This window comes from Panthera tigris, chromosome E2 (genome assembly GCF_018350195.1).
Source record: "Panthera tigris isolate Pti1 chromosome E2, P.tigris_Pti1_mat1.1, whole genome shotgun sequence".
Taxonomy (NCBI): domain Eukaryota; kingdom Metazoa; phylum Chordata; class Mammalia; order Carnivora; family Felidae; genus Panthera; species Panthera tigris.
The window spans coordinates 35,195,416-35,218,954 of record NC_056674.1 but is presented as its reverse complement, the minus strand read 5'-3'; the positions used below and the strand labels follow the sequence as shown (position 1 = coordinate 35,218,954).

Genomic DNA, 23,539 nt, shown 5'->3' with positions numbered 1-23,539 from the left:
TTTTATATTTTATTTTTTGAGAGAGAGGGAGTGCATGTGTACACAGGCAGGGGAGGGGCAGAGGGAGAGGAGAGAGAATCTTAAGCAGGCTCCAAGCCCAGCATGGAGCCCGATGAGGGGCTAAATCTTAAGACCCTGAGATCAGGACCTGAGTCCAAATCAAGAGTCTGAGGCTTAACCAACTGAGCCACCCAGGAACCCCAAGACTATTTAAAAAAAAAAAAAAAAAAAAAGATTAGTACACAACTAATTATTTTTTTTAATTTTTTATTAATTTTCTTTATTTTTGAGAGGCCGAGACAGAGCGTGAGTGGGGGAGGGGCAGAGAAAGAGAGAGGGAGACACAGAATCTGAAACAGGATCCAGGCTCTGAGCTGTCAGCACAGAGCCCGACGCAGGGCTTGAACTCACGGACCGCGAGATCATGACCTGAGCCGAAGTCAGACACTAACCAACTGAGCCACCCAGGTACCCCTCACAACTAATTATTTTTTTTAAATATTTACAGATGGGGCAGCTGGGTGGCTCAGTCTGTTAAGCGTCCAACTTCAGCTCAGGTCGTGATCTCTGGGTTTGTGTGTGAGCCCTGCTCAGGCTCTGTGCTGACAGGTCGGCATTTAAGGTCAGTGTTTAAGAGTCTCTTACGATTTGCCTCCCTCCCTCTCTGTTTGTAACTATTTTTTTTTTTTTCCCCTTGCCTTCCCCCATGGTCTTCTGTTAAGTCTCTCAAGATCCACATATGGGTGAAAACGTATGATATCAGTCTTTCTCTGACTGACTTATTTCAGTTAGCATAATACTTTCCAGTTCCATCCACGTTGCTGCAAATGTTGTGATTTCACTCTTTCTCGTTGCCAAGTAGTATTCCTTTGTATATATAAACACATGTTCTTTATCCATTCATCAGTTGATGGACACTTGGGCTCTTTGCATAATTTGGCTATTGTTGAGAGTGCTGCTATAAACATTGGGGTATATGTGCCCCTATGCATCAACACTCCTGTATCCTTTGGATAAATTCCTAGCGGTGCTATCACTGGATCGTAGGGTAGTTCTACTTTTAATATTTTGAGGAACCTCCACACTGTTTTCCAGAGCAGCTGCACCAGTTTGCATTCCCACCAACAGCAAAAGAGGGTTCCCGTTTCTCCGCATCCTCGCCAGCATCTGTTGTTTCCTGAGTTGTTCATTTTAGACACTCTGACTGGCGTGAGGGGGTATCTCAGTGTGGTATAGATATTACTTAAAATAAATAAACAAAATCTTAAAAAAGGGGAAAAGGACTTCAGAGTGCAGGTGTAAGAAAGCTAAATCATTAGTCAATAGTTACTGCTTTTAGGTCTTTTTTTAATGTTTGTTTATTTACTTAAAGTTTATTTTTGAGGGAGAATGAGAGTAGGGAAGGGGCAGAGATAGAAGAGGACAGAGGATCTGATGTGGGCTCTGCACTGACAGCAGGGAGCCCAATGCTGGGCTTGAACTTACAAACCATGAGATCACAACCTGAGCCAAAATTGGATGCTCAACTGATTGAGTCACCCAGGTGCCCAAAACTTTTAGTTTGTAAATAAAGAAATAGCAGTATACACCAATAATCAATCAGCAGAAAAAGAAACCAAGGAATCTATCCCATTTACAATTGCATCAAAATCAATAAGATACACAGGAATAAACCTAGCCAAAGAGGTAAAAAAAAATCTGTACTCTGAAAATTATAGAACACTTATGAAAGAAATTGAAGAAGACACAAAGAAATGGGAAAATAGTCCATGCTCATGGATTGAAAGAACAAACATTGTTAAAATGCTTATACTCCCTAAAGTAATCTACACATCTAATGCAATCCCTATCAAAATACCACCAGCAGTTTTCACAGAGCTAGAACAAAAAATCCTAATATTTGTATGGAGCCACAAAAGACCCCAAATAGCCAAAGCAGTCCTGAAAAAGAAAAGCAAAACTGGAGGCATCATGATTCTGGACTTCAAGCTATATGACAAAGCTGTAGTCCTTAAGACAGTATGGCACTGGCACAAAAACAGACACACAGATCAATGGAATAGAATAGAAAACCCAGAAATGGACCCACAACAGTATGGTCAACTAATCTTCAACAAAGCAGGAAAGAATATCCAATGTAAAAAAGACAGTATCTTCAACAAATGGTGTTGGGAAAACTGGACAGCAACATGCAGAAGAATGAAACTGGACCCCTTCCTTCACCATACACAAAAATAAATTCAAGATGGGGGCACCAGGTTGGCTCAGTCAGTTAAGTGTCTGACTTCAGCTCAGGTCATGATCTCACAGTTCATGAGTTCAAGTCCTGCATGGGGTGAGCATGAGTCCCACTTAGGGTGAGTCTCATTTCTCTCTCTCTCTCTCTCTCTCTCTCTCTCTCTGCCCTCACTCACTTGTGCCCTCTCTTTCTCTCAAAAAAAAATTTTTTTAATGTTTGTTAATTTTGACAGAGACAGAGTATATGCATACACACACACGTTCAGACTCTCTCTCTCTCTCTCTTTCACACACACACACACACACGTGTGTGTGTGTGAGTGCAGAGGGGCAGAGAGAGAAGGAGAGAGAGAATTCCAAGCAGGATGTTTGCTTATTAGCACAGAACCTGATGAAGGGCTCAATCCCATGAACTGTGAGATTATGACGGGAGCCAAAATCAAGAGTCAGACACTTAACTGACTGAGCCACCCAGGTAACCCCCAAGTTTGATTTTTTTTTTAATGTTTATTTATATTTGAGAGAGAAGGAGAGTGAGTGGGGAAAAGGCAGAGAGAGAGAGAGACAGAGAGAGAGACAGAGAATCTCAAGCAGGCTCTGTGCTGATAGCACAGAGGGCTCTGTGGGGCTTGAACTCACAGACCGTGAGATCATGACCTGAGCCGAAACCAAGAGTCAGACACTTAACTGACTGACCCACCCAGGCGCCCCAGTTTGATTGTTTTTTAACTTACTATTTTTTGTTTTTTTTTTTAAAGAGAACACAAGCAGTGGAGAGGGGCAGAGGGAGAGAGAGAGAGAGAGAGAGAGAGAGAGAGAGAGAGAGAGAATATGAGTCTTAAGCAGGCTCCACACTCAGCAGTCTGATGTGGGGCTCCATCCCATGGCCCTCATGACCTGAGCCCAAATCAAGAGTCAGATGCTATGGAGCGTCTGGGGGGGCTCAGTTGGTTAAGTGACCGACTTCAGCTTGGGTCATGATCTCATGGTTTGTGGGTTCGAGCCCTGCATCGGGCTCTGTGCTGACAGCTCAGAGCCTGGAGCCTGCTTCCGATTCTGTGTCTCCCTCTCTCTGCACCTCCCCGATCGTACTCTGACTCTCAAAAAATAAATAAATATATTTTTTAAAAAAAGAGTCAGATGCTCAATGGACTAAGCCACCCAGGAGCCCTTAACTTAAAATTTATTTTTTTATGTTTATTTATTTTTTGAGAGGAGGGGAGGGGTAGAGAGAGAGGGAGACAAAGGATCCGAAGTAGGCTTTGTGCTGACAGCAGAGATCCCCATGCGTGGCTCGAATTCATGAACCATGAGATTATGACCTGAGCCAAGGTCAGATGCTTAACCAACTTAGACACCCAGATGCTCCAAAATTTTTTAAGTAAGGGAAGTAAAAGTGGAACATCTACTACAAGGCCATGTTTGAATTGTAGTTTTGTTGCTTATTATGAGGATTTAGGCAGTTACTGAGACTTGATTTGATTTGAGCCTTGATTTTCTTTTTTTTTTTAATTTTTTAACGTTTATTTATTTTTGAGAGACAGAGAGAGACAGAGTGCAAACAGGGGAGAGGCAGAGAAAGAGGGAGACACAGAATCTGAAGCAGGCTCAGACCCAGGAGCCATGAGATCATGACCTGAGCCGAAATCAAGAGTTGGACCCTTAATCAACTGAGCCACCCAGGTGCCCCGAGCTTTGTTTTCCTTATCCATATATTACAGTATTTGTTGCAACAGCGACTGCCTGGCCCCCTCCTCCATTCTTTGATAACAATACAATTTGTTAAATAATAGAAAATATGTATATTGGCTTCTGCTCCCAATTCCTAGTACAAAGTTCCTAAAATCTTTGTAATTTCCTAAGTAATAAGGGCACCAGGAACAACTTTTGTTCTAATATTTGTTGTTTTACCCTGGTTCTTGACATAGAGCTCCTAAATCCCTTGGCATTCCTGGGTGATAGGAGTGTGGTTTGTTCTATGAAGTGATTATTGGCAGGTTCCTGGGTAGCTTCAGCACAGGGGCTGGTGACCTGAAAGACCAAGCATGGCACTTTTAGCCCCACCCCCCATCCTCCAAGAGGGAGAGAAGGGTTGGAGATTGAGTTAATGATCAATTATGCCTGTATGATGAAGCATCCATAAAAACCCTAAAAGTATGTGGTTCAGAGAGCTTCTGGGTTGGTGAACACATCTACATGCCAGGAGGGTGGCACACCCCAAGTCCACAGAACAGAACCTCCTGCACTCAGGATCCTTCTGGACCTCATCCTATGTACTTTATCAGCTGTTCATCTGTACCTTTTATTATATTCTTTCTGATAAATTGGTAAACATGAACAAGTGTTTACCTCCCTTCTGTGAGGCATTCCAGGAAATTATCTCCCCCTGAGGAGGGAGAGGTGGGAACCCTGATGTATAGCTGGTCATCACATTCAAGTGGAAGGGAGTGACGCCCCATCCCTCCAAGAGATTAGTGACAGAATTTGTGGCCATCTTTATCTACCACATAATCTGCAAAATATACATAAATATTTAGCTCAAAGTATTGCAAGAATCATGTCAGATTTGTAAGAAGTGTTTTCTTTATTATTATATTATTATTATATTAAGGGATAAATAAGTGTTTCATTGTTTTCATTCTTTTAGAGTTCTTATTTTTAAATTTTTTTTATGTTTATTTATTTTTGAGACAGAGAGAGACAGAGCATGAATGGGGGAAGGTCAGAGAGAGAGAGGGAGACAGAATCTGAAGCAGGCTCCAGGCTCTGAGCTGTCAGCACAGAGCCAGACGCAGTGCTTGAACTCGCAGATAGTGAGATCATGACCTGAGCCAAGGTCGGAGGCTCAACCAACCGAGCCACCCAGGCGCCCCTTATTTTTTTATTTTTTAAGTAAGCTTTAGGCCCTAGCTGGGACTTGAATTCATGGCAACCCTGAGATGAAGAGTTGTGTGCTCTACCAACTGAATCAGCCAGGTGCCCGATTGTTGTTATCCTTTTAAAAGGTCACATTTGGCATCAGAGAGTACTTAAATTAGGATGGAATTTTTCACTTAATAGGGTTTGCCTCAAAAAGTGCCTGGCTGTCTCAGTCAATAGGAATAGGCAACTGTAGCTCTCATGGTGGTGAGTTCAAGTCCCAAAATGGGCATAGAGCTTACTTTAAAAAAAGGCGGGAGCCGGGGTGGGGGTGGTGGTAGGAGGTTTGCCTAAGAGTTGAACTGTTGTGGTCCAGGCAGAAGTGACAATGACAGATGGCCTAGACCCAACAAAAGCACTGGAGGTGGAGATCAATGGAAAGATTGGAATACATTTGTAGGATAAGGATTAAACTTTGACCTTGACCTCCCCCGACCCCACCCCACGACCCCCAGTGTTTTCATTTTTGTTTTTTTGTTTTTGTTTTTTTATTTTTTTAACATTTATTTATTTTTGAGACAGAGAGAGACAGAGCATGAACGGGAGTGGGGGGGGGGGGCGGCAGAGAGAGAGAGGGAGACACAGAATTGGAAGCAGGCTCCAGGCTCTGAGCCATCAGCCCAGAGCCCCACGCGGGGCTCGAACTCACGGACCGTGAGATCGTGACCTGAGCTGAAGTCGGACGCTTAACCGACAGAGCCACCCAGGCGCCCCTCGTTTTTGTTTTTTAAGTGTATTTATTTATTTTGAGAGAGAGAGCACAGGAGCAGAGGAGGGGCAGAAAGAGAGGGGGAGAGACAGAATGTGAAGCAGGCTCTCCACTGTCATCGCAGAGCCTGTCTCAGGCCTGGAACTCACCAACCTGTGAGATCATGAGATGAAATCAAGAATTGGTTGTTTACCCAACTGAGCTACCCAGGTTCTCCCCCCTCTCCCCCGTGTTAACCTTAATGATAAAATTGTCAGTTATTTTGCCAGCAAAATAGGTTTATTCAGGAACAATAGAGAACAAACAAGCTGTGGCAAAACCAGAGCCAAGTCTAGAGAACAAGGTTTTACAGAGGAAGGTGGAGAGTTGGGAGGCGCTGTTGTAACCTGAAAGTCCATTGGAGTAAACTGGGAGTTTGAAGTGTTGTGACTTCTCATTGGCTGAGTTGTGACTGTGTCTCATTGGCTGGGCTGTTGCTGGAGGAGGAGGAAATCTTTCTTCTTCCTGCTGGGGTGGTAAAGTATAGGTTTCCTCCTGTTGAGAATGCAAGGTCCGCCTCTTCGCGTTGAGGTCTGCAATTGAGGAGGTTGTGAGAGCTCCCCTTTCTGGCCTTATGACTCCATTTTAAATAAAGTTTCTTTATTCAGTTTCACACAGGTTTCCCCATCTGGAAATGAGGCTAATATGAATGATGTCAGCTGCTCTGAGATTCTGAATATAGTTCACTGTTAATCCTTTAGGAGGTCACATAGCCAAGTGGCTAACGGTGCAGGCCCAGAAATGGCACCAATCTGGGTTTGAATCTTGGCTCTGCCATTGACTGGCTGTGTGGCTCGGTTTCCCCATCTGTAAACTGGGAGTTCTCACAATAGTCCCTGCTTTACAGAGTTATGGTGAATAAAGGAGACAATGAATGTAAAGGGCTCAGAGCAGGCCCTGGCACACAGTGAGCACTCCACTGAGGTTAGACATCATCACTGTTACCATCAGGAGGGAGCTTCTTAGCATTTAGTTGTCTTTTCTGGTTGCAGGGCTTTGGAGCGGAAACAGAAGGAGCAACTACCAGCTGAACAATGACACTCTGCTAGTTTGGTTACTACCACTGCCTCACCGGCAGCAGTAAGTCCTATCTCCTTCCCGTCCTTGGCACATGTACCTCTGAGGCAGGTTGCTTTCTGCCATGTGTAGGCCAGAGGTAAGCAATGCCACCAGGCAGGCCAGTTTAGACTGATCAGGGATAATTAATACAGCAGGAAATGGAGTGACTGCCACATGGATGGAGGTGAGCCCCCGGGGCCCTGCCCTCACAGCCTGACTCTCCGGCTCTCTGCTTACAGCCTCTGGACTCCCCTCAACACCAGACTCTGAGAGGACACCTGCAAAATCTTCTACAACACAGAGGACAATGGCTTCAATGAGGTGAGTCACCCCTCTCCTCAGTGAGGGCTGTAGAGAGGGCAACTCTCTCCTCTTCAGCTGGCAGAGAGCAAAGGAAAAAGAGGAGCTCATAACCCCAATGCAGTGTCCTTACACTCTCTCTCTCTCTCTCTCTCTCTCTCTCACGCACACACACACACACACTCCCAATTCTATTTACAGCAATTCTGTGAGGCAAGCAGATAGGTGAGGCCACATTTTGTTTTAAAAAATCTTATTTTGGGGGCACCTGGGTGATTCAGTCGGTTGATCCTGAGACTTTGGGTCAAGTCATGATCTCACAGTTCATGAGTTTGAGCCCCACATCAGGCTCTGTGCTGACAGCACCCAGCCTGCTTGGGATTCTCTCTCACCCTTTTTCTCTGCCCCTCCCCTGCTTGTTCTCTGTCTCTCTCTCTCTCCTCTCCCGCTCCCTCTCAAAATAAATAAACATTTAAAAATAAATAATAAAAAATCTTATTTTGGGAGGGTGGGGAAAATGGATGAAGGTGGACAAAAAGTAAAAATTTTCAATTATAAGATGAGTAAGTTTTAGGGATATAATATACAGCATGGTGACTACAGTTAATACTGTCTTGTATATTTGAAAGCTTCCAGTGGAGTAAATCTTAAAAGTTCTCACCATAAGAAAAAAAATATTTGTTAACTATGTGAGGTAATTAGTTGTTAACTAAACTTGTGGTAATCATTCCACAATATTTATTTATTTAAAAATTGTTTAGTTTATTTTTTTAAAGTAGGCTCCACACCCATCATGGGGCTCAAACTCACAACCCCAGGATCAAGAGTCACATGTTCCTCAGACTAAGCCAGCCAGGTGCTGCTTTCTTTTTGCTTTTTATTTTTTGAGAGAGAAAGAGCACAAGCAGGGGAGGGGCAGAGAGAGAATCCCAAGCAGGATCCATGCTGTCAGTGCAGAGCTCAACCACAACCTGAGCTGATACTGAGTCAGATGCTTATCTAACTGAGCCACCCAGACACCCCTCTTTTTGCTTTTTAAATTGCAAAGGCAATATATTGTCCTTATTAAGAATTCAAACAAGGGGGGCCTGGGTGGCTCAGTTGGTTAAGCATCAGACTTTTGCTCAGGTCATGATCTTGCAGCCCATGAGTTCAAGCCCCATGTCGGGCTCTGTGCTGACAGCTCAGAGCCTGGAGTCTGTTTTAGATTGTGTGTCTCCATCTCTCTCTGCTCCTCCCCCACTCATGCTCTCTCTTTGTCTCTCAAAAATGAATAAATATTTTAAAAATATTAAAAAAAAGAATTGAAACAATACAAAAGTTTGATGTACTCCAGATTTAATTTTATTATTGTTTAGAATTTGCATTATTATGCCCATCTTGTAGACATGAAAACAAACTACCCTAAGGCTGTCCAGGCAGTAGGAAGCAGAGTGTGAACTAGAATTCAGTTTTTTGTGTCTAAGGGCAGGGTTGTTCAGGCTGTACAGCCCCTGTCATGAGGACCCTGCCCCCTATCCTGGGCTAATCAGGAAGAAACTTACAAAGACCATGACAAAACACTCAACAGGCAGGCCCTGATCCACATCAGAGATAACATTCATTCCGTTGGGTGAGATAGGACTGTCCTCAATTTCCCCTGCAGTATATACCACCACCCCACACCTGTCTCTCCCACCTAACAGGGTGTGCATATCTAAATACAAATAAGTAAGAGTCTAGAGGTAACTCTGAATTGACTCTGATTTCATTAGGAAAGTGATTCACGGGGGCACCTGGGTGGCTCAGTCTGCCGAGCATCGGACTCTCTCTCTCCCTCTCCCTCTCTCAAATAAAACACACACACACACACACACTCACACACACACACACACACAAAACATTAAAAAAAAAAAAAAGAAGAAAGAAAGTGATTTATGCAAACTACAGCACTCTGATTTTTCTTTTTTTAAGTAGGCTTTACATCCAACATGGGGTTTGAACTCACAACCCTGAGATCAAGAGTCACATGCTCTGCTGACTGAGCCAGCTGGTTCCCCAGTGCTGTATGATTTTTTTAAACAAAATAAGCAGCAGGAGATCTCACCAGGAATGGTAACAACTCAGAGGAGATGGCTGCCTCACCGCAGTGTTTCTGCCTCTGCTTCCTGTGCTGGTGCTGGGCCCTTGGGGTTCTGATTTACCATTGCAGGAACCCAAAAATCCGAAGTACCTCGCATCTTCATCTATTTTGTTTATTTTTACCTTTTATTTATTCACAATTTCATTTGACCATTGACAAAGGATTATTGTATACAGGGAGCTGTTGCAGGTCACCAAATTTTGGTTTTCAAACAAGAATTAACACTTCAGGAGCATTTACCGGGTACTCTAGCTCAGATTTCTGCCAAGAAGTTTGGCAGCCATTCAGCCTTGCAAAGTTCCTGCTGCGCATGCCCAGGTGGAAATAGGTGGCAAGTTATAAGGAGTGACAATAGGCGGGAGAAGAGGACCAGAGAGCCTTTGCCTCTGTCTGAATGAGCCAAATTTTAAAAAATAAATTGTGGGGGCACCTGGGCGGCTCAGTCAGTAAACGTCCAACTCTTAACTTCGCCTCCAGTCATGATCTCACATTCCTGGGTTCCAGCCTCGCATGGACTCTGTGCTGATGGTGCGGAGCCTGCTTGGGATTCTGTCTCCCTCTCTCTGGCCTTCCTGCTTGCTCTCTCTCTCTCTCTCTCTCTCTCTGAAAAAAAAAAAAAATAAACTTAAAAAAAAATAGGGCACCTGGGTGGCTGAGTCAGTTAAGGGTCCGACTTTGGCTGAGGTCATGGTCTCAGAGTATGTAGGTTTGAGCCCTGTGTCGGGCTCTGTGCTGTGTCTCCCTCTCTCTCTGCCCATCCCTGGCTCGCACTCTGTCTCTCAAAAATAAATAAATGTTAAAAAATGTTTAAATCATACATACATACATAAATAGTGAACTCTGGCCCCTAGATCAGAATAGAGCCCACTGGCTTGTCCGAGCTGGCTGGTACTTCGTAACCATCTTCCTGGGGAAAGGTTGTAGCGGTACCTGCAGCTTCATGCAGGTGTTCCCCAGGGGCAGCTCCAAGAGGCCGGAGGGCACAAGCTCAGGTCTCACATGCCCTACTGGAAGTTTTCATCATGTTGGGTGTCAATGTAATTAGACCTTGTGCCAGAAGTATAGTATATTGTGATTAAACCCTTAATCCTGGAAAGATCTTGGACTGATTCCTCTCTGCTGGTCCTGGAGGTTTATGGCATGATTCAGGGCATTGGCTTCAACACCCTCAACCTCTAGTCACCCTGCCGGGGGCGGGGAGGGGGGGCACGGAGGATGGCACAAGGCTACCAGGGGCATTATGCTGGCAACACACACAAGCAACCTCTTCTGAAGGTACCAGTTCCACATGGCCACCCCAGTAAGTGGTTGGTCAGTGGGGTGCGAGACAGTGAGAGCCATGCCTTGCGGTCTGGATATCGTTATTATAGGCATTGCTTTTCTCCACCTCTGCAACTAGTCCAGTCCACCATCATCTGTTGCCTGGACTATTATAATATCCTTCTAATTTGGTGATTCTGAAGTCACTGCCTCAGCCTCTCCAGTCAACTTAGTAGTCTTTAAGTTTTAGCAAGCACCTTTAGCCCATGTGATTGGTTAACTTTCTTTGCATATCTAAGTATAAGGTTATATCTATAACCTTTCTTTGTATATCTATAGATCATGCGTTGTTTCCTCGAAAGACTTGGAACAAACCCTCTTGCACAACACCAGGACACAACCTCTGAATACAGAGATAACATCCGTAGCTGGCACCACTGAGTGTGCATGTGGTCAAGGAGTGTCACCGACCACTGTGGTTCCCTTTTACTGATTAACTGCCCTGAAGTTCCTTTAAAAATCTTTGGGCCAGGCAGAAACCTCAGAGTTGATTTTTGGACAAGAGTCCACTTTCTCCCCAGGTGCCTGGCCTCCTGAATAAAGCTCCTATTCGTTGCCAATCAAAATTCTTCTCTTGAGTATTGGCTTTTTGAGCGAAGGGCCACCCAACTTGGGCTTTTTGGTTGCAAATTTCTGCTGCCACCCTTGTTTTCCTGTAGTCTCCTGTCCTTGCAATCATCTTTTACTCTCTCTTTTTTTTTAAGGTTATTTATTTATTTGGGGGGGGGGCAAGAGCAGGGGAGAGGCAGAGAGACATGGGGCTCAAACTCACGAACCGTGATATCAAGACCTGAGCTGAAGTTGAACGCTTAACCGACTGAGCCACCCAAGGACCCCTGCAACAGTCTTTTAAAACTCGTCATCCTCAGCTCAAAATCCTCTATGGCTTCTCTTCTTACTAGAGGAAAGCCGAGGTCCTCACCTTGAATAACAGGCCCCACAGTCCTATTTCTCTGTGACCTCCTGTTCTACCACCCTCCTCCTCCCTGTCCACCACCTCAGCTCTGCTTCATTTTCACCTACAGACTCAGCAGATGTCAGCCTCAGGGTCTATGTGCTTCCTGGTCCCTGGCCTGGAACCCTTTGCCACTAGATGCCTGCATGGCTTCCTCCCTCAGCTCCTCAGGTCTCTGCTCAGATCCTAGTCAGAGATCTCCTCAAACAAAAATAAGTGCCCACCTCTTTGTCACTCCAGCAACTTGTTCTGCTTCATTACTTGTCACAGCACTTTGAATGCCTAGTGTGCTTGCTTGATTTATTGTTTATATATGTATGTATGTATTTATTATTGTTTATCCCCCTGTCCCTCCCTGTTTTGTTTTTAATTTTTTTTTCATGTTTATTTATTTTTGAGGGGCACCTGGGTGGCTCAGTCAGTTAAGTGGCTGACTTTGGCTCAGGTCATGATCTCACGGTTTGTGGGTTCAAGCCCCACGTCGGGTTCTGTGCTGGCAGTGCAGAACTGCTTGGGACTCTCTCTCTGCCCCTCCCCTGCTCATGCTCTTTCTCTCTCTCCCCCTCTCAAGATAAATAAATAAAACTTTTTAAAAAAGTTAAAAAAAAAAGAAAAGAAATGGATCAGGGGTATAAAGCATAGAAAAAGTTTGTGGGATTCCAAACAAAAAGAACATCTCTATGGGATTCACTGAGTCTGGGGGGACTGGGCGTGGAATAATGGAATGGAGGGAGGGAATATCTGAGGCTCTCTACCACATAACCCCTTCCTACACTTAACACTCGCTGCCTCCAGCCTCCGAATGGTCCCATCCCTGGGGTGCCTGAGTGCATCCATGCCCCATCCTGTACTTGCAGCCAAACCAGAATTACCTGAGGCAGGGACTCACTCCGTGCCTGGGGACTGTGCAGGTGAACCCGAGGAGATCCAGCAGCCACCGGTAAAGTCACTACAGCGAGGCTGTGACCCCACAGTCAGGGAGAGACAGGCCAGAGACCACGGGGATTAAATGTAGGGCAGGATGTTTGCACACTGTTACAATCCCAGCACCAGCACCTGTACAGTGTCAGGAACACTGTAAGTACTCAAATATTTGTTGAAAGAAGCAATGGTTGAGGGAGAGGCAGCTATTCGATTGGAAGCAGAGGACATGGAAGTGAGGGCCCTAGGGTCCAGGAAGAGGATGTGGGATAGAACTGTCATCCTGGGGGAGCAGGTAGGCCCATATCTAGGAGCAGTTTTTGGCTAATTTAAAAGAGCCCCCAGGGAGTCCCAGTTCCTAGCTCTTCTCCCCTCAGCTCCCAGGTTAGGTCTCAGTACCAGAGGCAGCATGTGACGGGGCCCATTCTGCTGTAAGTTGTGGGAAAATGACCTTTGTGCCCTTTTGTCTACACGGGGGGACAGTAACCTGGCCTGCAATTTCCTGGGTGGGGAGAGGTTTGTGGAGGCCCTGAAGTAGCAGGTGAGGAATCCTGGGTCAGAGTGGAGTGCTGAGGTCCTTTGTTCTTCCGGAAATCAGCAGCCTGGGAATGAGGGGCTTCCAGTACCCCTCCAAAATGGGGGCTGCCCCCCCCCCCCCATACATTCTGCCTGGGAGAAGAACCGTCAGGTAGGCAGGGTGGGAGAGATCAAAGGCCAAAAATTTCTTCCTTCCTTTTGGAAACAAAGAAGGAGACCTTGTCCCTCGAGCTATCTAAAAAGCTATCTAAAACCCAAGGAGAGATAACTTCTTTCCAAAAGAAGTTCATTAGCATTTAAATATGCACCAATCTCTCCATCTTAAAAAAACAAAACAGAACAAAAACCTCTCCTCTCCCTTCCAGCTACATCTCCCACTCAGATCTGGCTTCTCCCCCCCTCATTCCACAGAAATGGCTCTCTCCAAGGTCACCATCAGCCCTGTCACACAGCCTGAGGCCTTGTCAATCCCTTCCTTGCTGGACTGCACCAAAACACAGAGTCTCTCAGTGCTCTGGCTTCTGTGATTCTGTGACCTCGCTTAGCCTCTACTCGTCCTCATCCTCTTGGGCTGGGCTGTCCCGAGGCTCTTCCCTCCTTAACTGTGAATGGAGGCACCTCTTCTCGGGACCTTGAGGCCTCTGCTCTCCGAAGTTTCCCCCACAGCAGCCCTTCTGCCCGAGACTTCAGTCCCCATCAGCAGTCTGTCTCCCAGCTCCTTGTCCTGCAGCCTTAGCCCAGGGGTCTCTCAATCTCTCCTCTTGGGTGATTCACAGGCACCTTGAACCCACCATTACTCCTCCATTGTTCCTGCTTTGTGGGGGTGAGTCACCTGGGGCAGACTTAACTTTTTCCTCCCTCACCTTTCATAGGTAGGTTGCCAAAGCCCCACACTTTTATCTCCCTTCCCTCTGGTGGCCTCACTTCCCTCTGATGCTCTACCCAGAGTCCCCCCCCCCCCCCCCCCCCCCCCCCCCCCCCCGCTTGGGGTAGCTTCCTGGTTAGCCTCCTATTAACTTCTCTGGCTGGGCACCCGCCCTTTCTCCTTGGTACAGTCAATGTGACCTTAAAACAATGCACATATTAGTATGTCACCTGTTCTACCCCACCCTTGAAAGGTTTCCAGAGCCCTTAAGGATAAAGGGCTGAGGAAGGCTGCTCTAGCAGGTCTCCAGCTACTTCTCTCAACTCCAGCTCTCCTGGCCTTTCAATTCCTCAAAGATGTCCACAGACGCCAGTGTCATCTCTGTAAGGCTCGGGTCTTTGTTGGGATGCAAACTCTCTCTGCCACTCTATCCAGAGAACTCCTACTCCTTCCACATCCTTAGAGAATGCTTGAATGCCTACACTGGGTTCTAGACTCCCCAAAGCTTCCTGTGCTTCCCCATTTATTAACATTTATTATACTTGTAATTCTTTGTTTGACAGTTGGCTTCTCTGCTAGCCTGCGAGCAACATCAGCCAGCACCTGAAGGGCCTGTACTCTTCTGAGCTACAATCTAGGGCATGGTGGATGTCTAAGCAATGGTTATTTGTGGAAGAAATGAAAGTTCTGCCCTTGTGATGGAGGGGCAGTCGCTGTAGAGCTGGGAGAGTTACTGGCTCATAAGTACCTGATGCTCTAGCCAGAAATACCCTCAGAGCTGGTAGCTGTGAGAGGAAACCCAAATAGGGGTCGGTTGGTCTGAGGGTTACTTTAAGGAAGAGCCTCTTTGCAGAGGCTAAAGAAAACACAGTTGCTGAGTGACCCACTTCTTTGGTCTCCTAGATAGTGAGCCACTACCTGATACTGGAACAAAAAGGCTGCTGGCTTCTGTAAAGAATATGAGATCTCATTCCTCAGAATCAAGGTGGGGCCACCCAACTCCTAACCAGTGTCTCACCAGAACCTGCACAGGGGAGGTGACTCAGGACTCAATCTGGGCTAGGTCCTCCTGGGGGTAGGGAGGGAAGCTCTTCACCCTTCAACGAGTGAAGGGTGCCAAATGGGACCCAGCCAGAAAGAACCAAGTTCCTGGCTTGAGACCCCAGGACTTGTTCTGGACTTAAAGACAGCTGTGGTTTGGGGACCTGAGAAAAGTGGATGCAGTTAGAAGCCCCATAGCTTGGAGAATATAATTAGGAAGACTGAGGTTAGGGTCATAAAGTCCCCATTCAAATACCACCTTCCCCAAGAAGCCCCCAGACATCTCCAGTGATCTCCCCTGTCTCTCTATCCAGGCCTCTATAGCATAAGAAAAAAAAAAAAAGTTAGTACTTTTTCTGCTAAAAAAAAAAAAAAAAAAGTTAATATAAAACTTCAACTCTGGAGCAGTGCTTTTCAAAGTTTAAAACATATCAGAATCACTAGGAGGGTAGCCTGGTGGGCTCTAGCCCCAGGGTGTTGGATTCTGTAGATCTGGGCTAGAGTGTAAAGGAGTGTGTTTTGGGGGGCACCTGGGTGCCTCGGTCAGCTGAGCGTCGAGAGCGTCTTGATTTCAGCTCAGGTCATGATCCCAGGGTCATGGGATTGAGCCCCTCATTGGGCTCTGCACTGAGTGTAGAGCCTGCTTAAGATTCTCTTTCTCTCTCCCTCTCCCCCTGCCCCCTGCTCATACACACACACACACACTCTCTCTCTCTCTTTCTAATGTAAGAATAATAATAAATCTTAAAAAAAGGGGGGGGGGGAGGGGGTGCCTGGGTGGCTCAGTTTGTTGAGCATCCAACTTTGGCTCAGGTCATGATCTCGCAGTTTGAGCCCCATGTCAGGCTCTGTGCTGACAGCTCAGAACCTGGACCCTGCTTTGGATTCTTTGTCTCCCTCTCTGTCTGCCCCTCCTCTGCTCACTCTCTGTCTCTCAAAAATATAAACATTAAAAAAAAAAAAAAAGAATGTGTATTTCTTACAAGTTCCATGATGGAGTTGCTGCTGCTGCTGAGGGAACTCCATTGTGAGAACCATTGCTCTACAGAAACGTACTAGCCAGATAACTGGTACTAATGATTTGACCTTTCTTTTCAAAGGGCTCAGGTGTCCTAGTGCTCCAATACCAACCTGTTCAGGCTCTGGAGATGTTCAAAAGCTTCCTGAAGAATTGTGATCTTCCTCATGTGTGGGTTAGGTTCCCCAAAGGCTGGGTCTTCCCGTACACCCAATCTGCTTCTCTTGAGGTGCCTCCCCTTCCAAGCACTCTCACTGCCCTTCTCCAAAGCTCTATGCTGCTATCGCCAAAGTAGTGAAATCTGGGAAGAGGAAAAGGGGGAAGACAAAAAAGGTCTACGTGAGGAGGATGGACAAGTAGGCTGCTCCTGGAATTCTCCAGAAGCTGCCGGGTTCCAGTGAAGGTTCTGCCTCTAATTTGCTACTTGACCTTAATAGAGACACTAAGCTCTTCTGAGTCTCTATTTTCGCATCTGCAAAGTGACAGGAAACTTTCTCTGGCTCATATCCTGACTCCTAGAGCTGATGGGAGGGATCAAATTCTTGCCAGCGATTTAGAAAAAATAAACCTTAACACAAGTTGCATTTTGAGAGGCTTTCTTACTTAAAGGTAACTTTGAAAGCCATTTTTCTACACCTCTACTTACCCCCCCTCCCCTTTTGAACAGATGTATCTATTTGTCTATTGTCTATATCGAGATAGCAGGATTAGATGTTGTATATGATCAACAGCCTATTAAAAAGAAGTGATTCTCTGGAGTTGACTCTCTTCAAGAGTTTTTTAAGGGCACCTGGGTAACTCAATGAGTTAAGCATCCTACTTCAGCTCAGGTCATGATCTTACCTTTCAGAGTTCAAGCCCCACATTGGGCTCTGTGCTGGCAGCTCAGAGCCTGGAGCCTGCTTTGGATTCTGTGTCTCCCTCTCTCTCTACCCCTTGCTCTCTCTCTCTCTCTCAAAAGTAAATAAACTTCAGGAAAAAAAAGTAAAAAAATAAAAGAGCCATTCATTCACTTATTTATTCCATATTTATAGGGCACCTACTATGAGCCCATCACCATGCTGAGGCAGATAGCTAAAAATTAAACAGCCTAAAATGCAGGTAAACATATGGCCATCCCAAAGTGATGATATCGGGAGGTGGGGCCTTTAGGAAATGATTAGGTCATGAGGGTGGAGCACTTACGAATGAGATTTGTGCCCTTATAAAAGGGATCCCAGAGAGTTCCCTTGCCTCTGCCACCATACAAGGTTACATCAAAAAGATGGCCATCTAGGAGCACCTGGCTGTATTTGGAAGAGGTTAAATTTCTGATGCACTTATGCCCTAGAGAGGGAAGTATGGAGTGCTGAAAAGGAGTTTGGAGGGCAATCCCCAATTTATTGCCCACCCCTTCTCCTGTTCAGGACACGGTTCAAGTTTACATCTCTAAGGTCTCTGAAATGATCACAGAGATAAATGTTAGGTAAAAAAAAATGTTAAGTCTACCTGAAACCATTATGACACTGTATGTTAACTAACTTGGATTTAAAAAAAAAATTTCTTTAAAGCAATTATAAATATGAAAAAAGAATGTTAAGTCTACATTGGGGCTCAGATAGTGCCCTGAGAAGTCTGTAATACAAAATGAACTATCTGCCAAGGCAGGCGCCCAGATGGGTGAAGGAAAGAGTTTGAGCTAAAAGTCCAGCATACAGACAACCACTTCAATCATTAGGTCTGTAATCAGAGAGGACACAGAAAATTAGAGCAGAGTCACAGACTTTGTCCAGCTCAGAGTTCTATCAGTAGTCCTAAGTTTCACTCATCTGCCTGGACCCCAGGCATATTTCTTAGACCTGCCCTAATTTGTGTGCAAGCATCCATTTAGATAATTCTAAAGTATCCATGAACCAGAGGCCATGCTGTGTGGCCTTTCTTGTTCCTTCCGAGCTTCTTACGTGTTCTCTCATGAAAAGAGACAGGGGACTAACAGCCTTAAATTAAGTCAGAAGCTCCTACACAGTCCTAGAACAAATTTCCTGTTAAGGATAGGATCTAGTAATTCAAATGCAAACTCAACTGGAAAACACCAAACACACAGCAGTATTTTCAGGACCTGTATCACTAATTTATAACACCCTATCAGATTATATATATATATATATATATATATATATTTTTTTTTTTTTTTGGTTTGGAAACTATCTGGTTGCTGATGGGCCATTGAACATTACAGCTGGGAGGTTACCTGGGCAGGGGTTTTTCCAAACAACGACTAAGAGCATGGTGCCTGAGAATATGAGCCCTGAAACCAGACAGGTTGGGTTTCAACACTTGCTCTGCCATTGACTAGGTATGTGACCTCCAGCGAGTGACTCAGCTTCTCTAAGCCTTGGTTTTATGATCTGTAACATGGGGTAAATAACTCAATCTGTACCTCACAGGGTCCTGAGGTGTGGATGGGATAAAGCATGTAAAGTTGTATTTTTAGAATATATTGGCTGATCAAAGAAACCTATGCACACATAAGAATTCCAGCACCCCACAGTAGGTCCTTGGCTTCTTAGAAGTCAAAAGTGCACAACCAGGGAGCCATGTAATCTTGCCCGATATCCTCAGAGTAGTGAAGAAGGAAAGAACTGGTCCAGGGAAGGGAATGACCCTCCCAAGGTTACACAGAAAGTTAGGGGTACAGCCTGGTTTAGGACTTGAGTTTCAGAACTTCTCAGTGAGTTTTTTGCAGTGTGCTTCCCTGGACACACTGCCCTCAGGGTAGAGCCACCAAAGTGATACCAAAGCATGGGTGCTTAGGGAGTCAGGAGCTTTGCTGCTAGGCAGTGGTGATGGGCTGGAAGGAGATCAGAACCTAGGGTTGGGCTGTCAGGGAGCTGCTCTGGATAGGACAGAGAATCCTAAGGTAGTCAACAGTACTGTAAATTGAATTTACTGAACCATCTGATAAATGGCACCGAAAAAGGGGAACGTGAAGTAGTAAGTCTTGTATTTCTGCTTGCTTTTTTGTTGTTGTTGTTGTTCACCCTTCTTCCAAGCACCTAAACATATATAGTTCGCACAGATCTTTTTTTTTTTTTTAATCTTTTTTTTATTTTTAGAGACAGAGAGAGACATAGCCTGAGCGAGGGAGGGGCAGAGAGAGAGGGAGACACAGAATCTGAGGCAGGCTCCAGGCTCTGAGATGTCAGCACAGAGCCCGATGTGGGGCTGGAACTCACGAGAACTCAAGAAACTGAGATCATGACCCGCCACTTAACTGACTGAACCACCCAGGTGCCCCACAGATCTAAAAGTCTCAAAGTCCTTTGTCTTCTAGGTACATTTGCCTCAACTGATTGCAACCCAATTCAGTAAGGCTTTTGTTTCCTGAGACTTAGGTTTCCTCCTCCAGGCTATTTTGGGAAACAATTAAAAGAGTTTGTAAAATTCTTCCAGAGCTTGGGATGCACAATTAATTGGGGGGTGAAGGATCAGAAGAAGAAGGCTGAGGAAAGAGGCCAGGTGAGTAATTAACAGCTGGCTGAAGTGTTCTGTTTCTAAATACGTTTTGAACCCTAGGACACGTAATTGCTGAGTGATTTAGTGAATCTTTTGTGAAGGTCTCTAGTAAAATAGTTTGGGCATGATTTCCTACTATGTTTTTCAGTAAAATGAAAAAGTACACCAGGTGAATCTCCTTTACCTTTTACAGTTGGTAAACATTCTATAAGGTCTCTCTGCTTCTAGTAGGGATGGAAGCCACCCAGAATTCTTGACAACACACAGTTGAAGGACTTTGATCTCCAGGCTATTGTGTGAATCCTGCAGGTAGTTGACTAAGTCCTCAAGGCAGGTCAGGTCCTCAGGAGTGGTATTGATGTGTTATTTCCAGGGTAGGGACTGCAGTGGGCTTTAAGAATGTCCTGGAACAGTCTCAGTATTAAGTAGCAAGTCATTTTTCTGGCAGAGACAGGCTGAAGCGGGGAAAGGCAACTCAGTTTTCTGTCAACTTATCTTATTTTAGGAGATCTATGTTTGAGGCCTGAACTAGTTGTAGAATTACAGAGTTAACCTTAGATAGTTGACCTTTATGGCTATCAGTCTCTTTTCTAAAAAAGAAAAAATGTAAATTATACAAAAAGACATGAATACATCTGCTTTGTAAACAGTTCAAATAGTGTGGTGATGTAGAGAATAAAAAGCAAAAGTTCCCTTTACCCTTCTTCATTTTACTTCCCTCCCCAGGGATAACCACTAGTGTCAGTTTGGTAGGGACGTATATCTTTCCAAGCCCCCCCCCCCATGTTTATTTATTTATTTTGAAAGAGAGAGAGAGCGAGCCCAAGCAGGTGAGGGGGAGAGGGAGAGGAGGGAGGGAATCCAACGTGGGGCTTGATCTTAGGAACCATGAGATCATGACCTGAGCAGGTATCAAGAGTCAGATGCTCAACCGACTGAGCCACCCAGACGCAGCTCCAAGCCTTTTATGCATTCAGTTATATGTAAATATAGACAGTTATTTTTTTCCTACACAGATGGTAACGTAATGATTATGCTATTGTTTTTTCTATTGTACACCTTTTTAAATTTAACAATAAATCTTGAGGGGCTCCTGGTGGCTCAGCTGGTTGAGCATCTGACTTCGGCTCAGGTGATGATCTTCGCATCATGAGTTCGACCCCCACATTAGGCTCTGTGCTGATAGCTTAGAGCCTGCTTTTGATTCTGTGTCTCACTCTTTCCCTGCCCCTGCCCCACTCATGCTCTGTCTTTCTCTAAAAAATAAACATTAAAAAAATTAAAAAAAAAAAAACAGTAAATCTTGGAATCATTTCATTGAAGTACATATAGATTTGCCTCATTCTTTTCAAAAACTAAATAGTATTCCATTGTATGAATGTAGCATACATTTATTTAACCCGTTCTCTATTGTTTCCAATTTTGAGAGGCCCCATAAACAATGTGTCAGTGAATTTTTATACACTCATATCCTTACAAATTTGCAATGTTCACCTGTGGAATAAATTCCTAGACATGGAATTACTGGGTCAGTGGGCTTATGCGCTTTCAATTTTGATAAACTTGGCTAAAATGCTATCCACAGATGTTTTAGCAATTTTATACAGCAACGCTGTATACAAAGATTTATTCCTCATCCTTGATATGTTTGAGGGGTCTTTTACCACTAAGATTATGATGTTATAAGTCTATTTCTCTGTCTCCTGATTTTTCAGCATTCATTTGTTTGTGTGTCTACCATGTGCTAGGTACTGTGCTAGGTGCTGGGAATACAGCAATAAACGAGACTGAAACAGCCCTTGCCCTAGCTTCATGTGGGGTTCCTGGATTTCATACAGTTGCTTGAAAACATAAGACAATGAATAAATGTTTGGTAAAAGAGTTGGCCTCCAACCAAGGAAAGGCAGATGTCAAAAAGTATTTTTAGGACATTATGTTAAGTGAAAGAAACCAATCACAAAAAGACAAATACTGCATGATTCCACCTATAAAAGATATCTAAAGTAGTCAAACTCTTAGAAAGTACAATGGTGGTTGTCAGGGACTGGAGGGAGGAAATTGGGAGTTGTTCAACTGGTATACAATTTCAGTTTTACAAAATGAAAAAGTTCTAGAGATCAGTTGTATGACAATGGGCATATATTTAACACTACTGTACAGAACATTAAAAAAATGGTTAAGATGATAAATTTTATGTGAAGTGTTTTTTATCACGATTTTAAAAAAGGTATTTTTAGACACAAAGGGTAGTATGAAAACAGATGGCTAGGAGACAAGCTACTGAGTCTAGCCTAGGAGGGAGTGATGAGGATAGGTATTTTTTCCAAAGCGAAAACCAACCAGTCAACACTTCCTTCCCGGTCCTTCTACTTTTGTCTGGGAATAGGTGACTATAAAGTCTTATAGTCTGCTGTAGATAAATCGCAGCAAAATATAGGTTTCTATGCTTTTTCTCCGGAGAGCCTTTCTGATAGGTATCCTTTCTGATACCCATTACAGGGAATAAGCTAAAAAGAGAACCTTAGCTTCCTATGTCTCTGTAAGAGATCTCTTCTTCAATAGGCAGAACTACATAGAAGACAAAGTTCTGATGAAAGTGAAGCAAATTAGGACCAAATAGGAGACTACATTCTCCAGCACACACTGCTCTCTTGGGACGCAGTCAGTGACGGAAAAAGACGCGATACTTTTGCGACAGGAATGGGGCGCGCGGATGAGGGACGACTACATATCCCAGAAAGCAAAGCGCCATCACTCGTTACAGTCTGGCTTGTTTCTTGCTAGTTGGCGTTCTCAGCCAAAGGAACGCGAGGGGAGGGGAACGTCGCCCCGCAGCGTACCGGACTTGACACTTGGAAAGAGAACGGAGAGTGGGGGAAAGTGCTTTACCGTAACTCAAAGTAGTTCCCGCGCAGGGAGGTGAGGGTTTGTGGGCCCCCTCCCTTATTTATTGTTTCTCGGAGGCAATCCCAGGCCCTTATTGGTGGAAGACCTCGAGGGCAGGTGGGAAGTCCATGAAGCCCCAAATCGAAGTTATCTGCGTCTCTCCATTGGTCTTCCTCTCGAGCGCAGGCGCGAGAGCGCCGACTCCAGTCCCCAGGGACGGGTGAGCGGCAATTGGCCAAAACCCGCGAAGTAGGAGTCCGGATTGGTAGTTGCTAGCAGGAGCCTGGTTTCTTCCTTGACTTCTGCAAGTGATAGTGTGTGATTGGTTTAAATCCGCGGGCACCTCACGGCGATTGGGCGGGAGCCACGGGCTGGGTACGATCATTGGCTGGTGCTGGGTCCATCCCTCCTCGGGCGGGCAGCGAATGATGAAATGGGAACGGGGAGGGGAAAGGCCGCGACGTGAGCGCGCGACCTCCGGCGCCATTTTGTAGAGAAACAAGCGGAGTTAACCGAAGAGGGGGTCGAGGAGAGCCGGAGTCGGGGACTCAGGAGTTTCCTGTGTCCAGCGCTGCCGGAGCCGCCTGAGGTGAGGTGGGCCGGGGTCAGGGGGCTGGGGCCGGCTGGCAGTGTCAGCTACGGACCGCGAGTGCCGGTGGGCGAAGGAACGGGGTGGTCCAGGGGCCATTGGGAGCGTTTCCCGGAGCTCCGCGGAGTGAGGGGCAGTCGGGACGGGGAAGTGGCGAGGCGGGAGAGGGCGGGCTCTTCCCACGACTCGCGTACTCTTTGGGCTCTGAAGAGAAAAGGCCGGGGCTGAAGGCTTCCCGGAGCGCAGGGCAGAGCGCCGGGTGAGACCCGGGGTGGTCCCCGGCCCGGGCCTGGAGGCTCTTGAGGGCGGCGGTGGCGGCAATTCGGACGGCTGGGCCTCGCTTCGCGCGGGCTGCACCCTCCTCAGCCCCCGCGAGCTCCTCAACTGCCCCTTTCTCTCGGGGCTTCCGGACGGGTGCAGTGGGCTTCGGCCCCCGAGGCCTAGTTCCAGAGGCGAGGGTGCGTGTTTGGAGTAGTTGGTAGGCTCCTGCTTCTTTCTGGTCGACCCGGAGCTGGCAGTCCCACTC

The 23,539-nt window shown here is 45.7% G+C and overlaps 1 protein-coding gene and 2 long non-coding RNA genes across 11 annotated transcripts in view; 2 read left to right on the top strand and 1 right to left on the bottom strand.

Moving 5' to 3' along the window:
- Nucleotides 1–6,183: 6,183 nt before the first annotated feature.
- Nucleotides 6,184–22,774, bottom strand: LOC107180384. 2 transcript variants are annotated; one of them, XR_006211933.1, is made up of 4 exons: nt 22,428–22,774; nt 19,723–19,993; nt 16,157–16,344; nt 6,184–6,438 (listed from the first exon to the last, which is right to left on the bottom strand). It is a non-coding gene; the product is annotated as an uncharacterized LOC107180384 (long non-coding RNA). The 2 variants fall into 2 exon arrangements; XR_001511149.2 differs by lacking the exon at nt 19,723–19,993.
- Nucleotides 6,731–11,243, top strand: LOC122234162. Its single transcript, XR_006211934.1, has 3 exons — nt 6,731–6,985; nt 7,204–7,285; nt 10,986–11,243. It is a non-coding gene; the product is annotated as an uncharacterized LOC122234162 (long non-coding RNA).
- The window catches only part of CNOT1 (CCR4-NOT transcription complex subunit 1), a 101,772-nt gene continuing 100,588 nt past the window's right edge, over nt 22,356–23,539 (top strand). For 5 of the 8 annotated variants that reach the window (XM_007090232.3, XM_015541135.2, XM_007090233.3 and 2 more), the window contains exon 1: nt 22,929–23,013. The gene's annotated coding sequence lies outside the window, so the exon portion shown is untranslated. Of the gene's footprint in view, nt 22,458–22,924; nt 23,014–23,539 lie in introns of those variants that run through there. The other 3 variants (XM_042969608.1, XM_042969609.1, XM_007090231.3) reach the window with 3 other exon arrangements.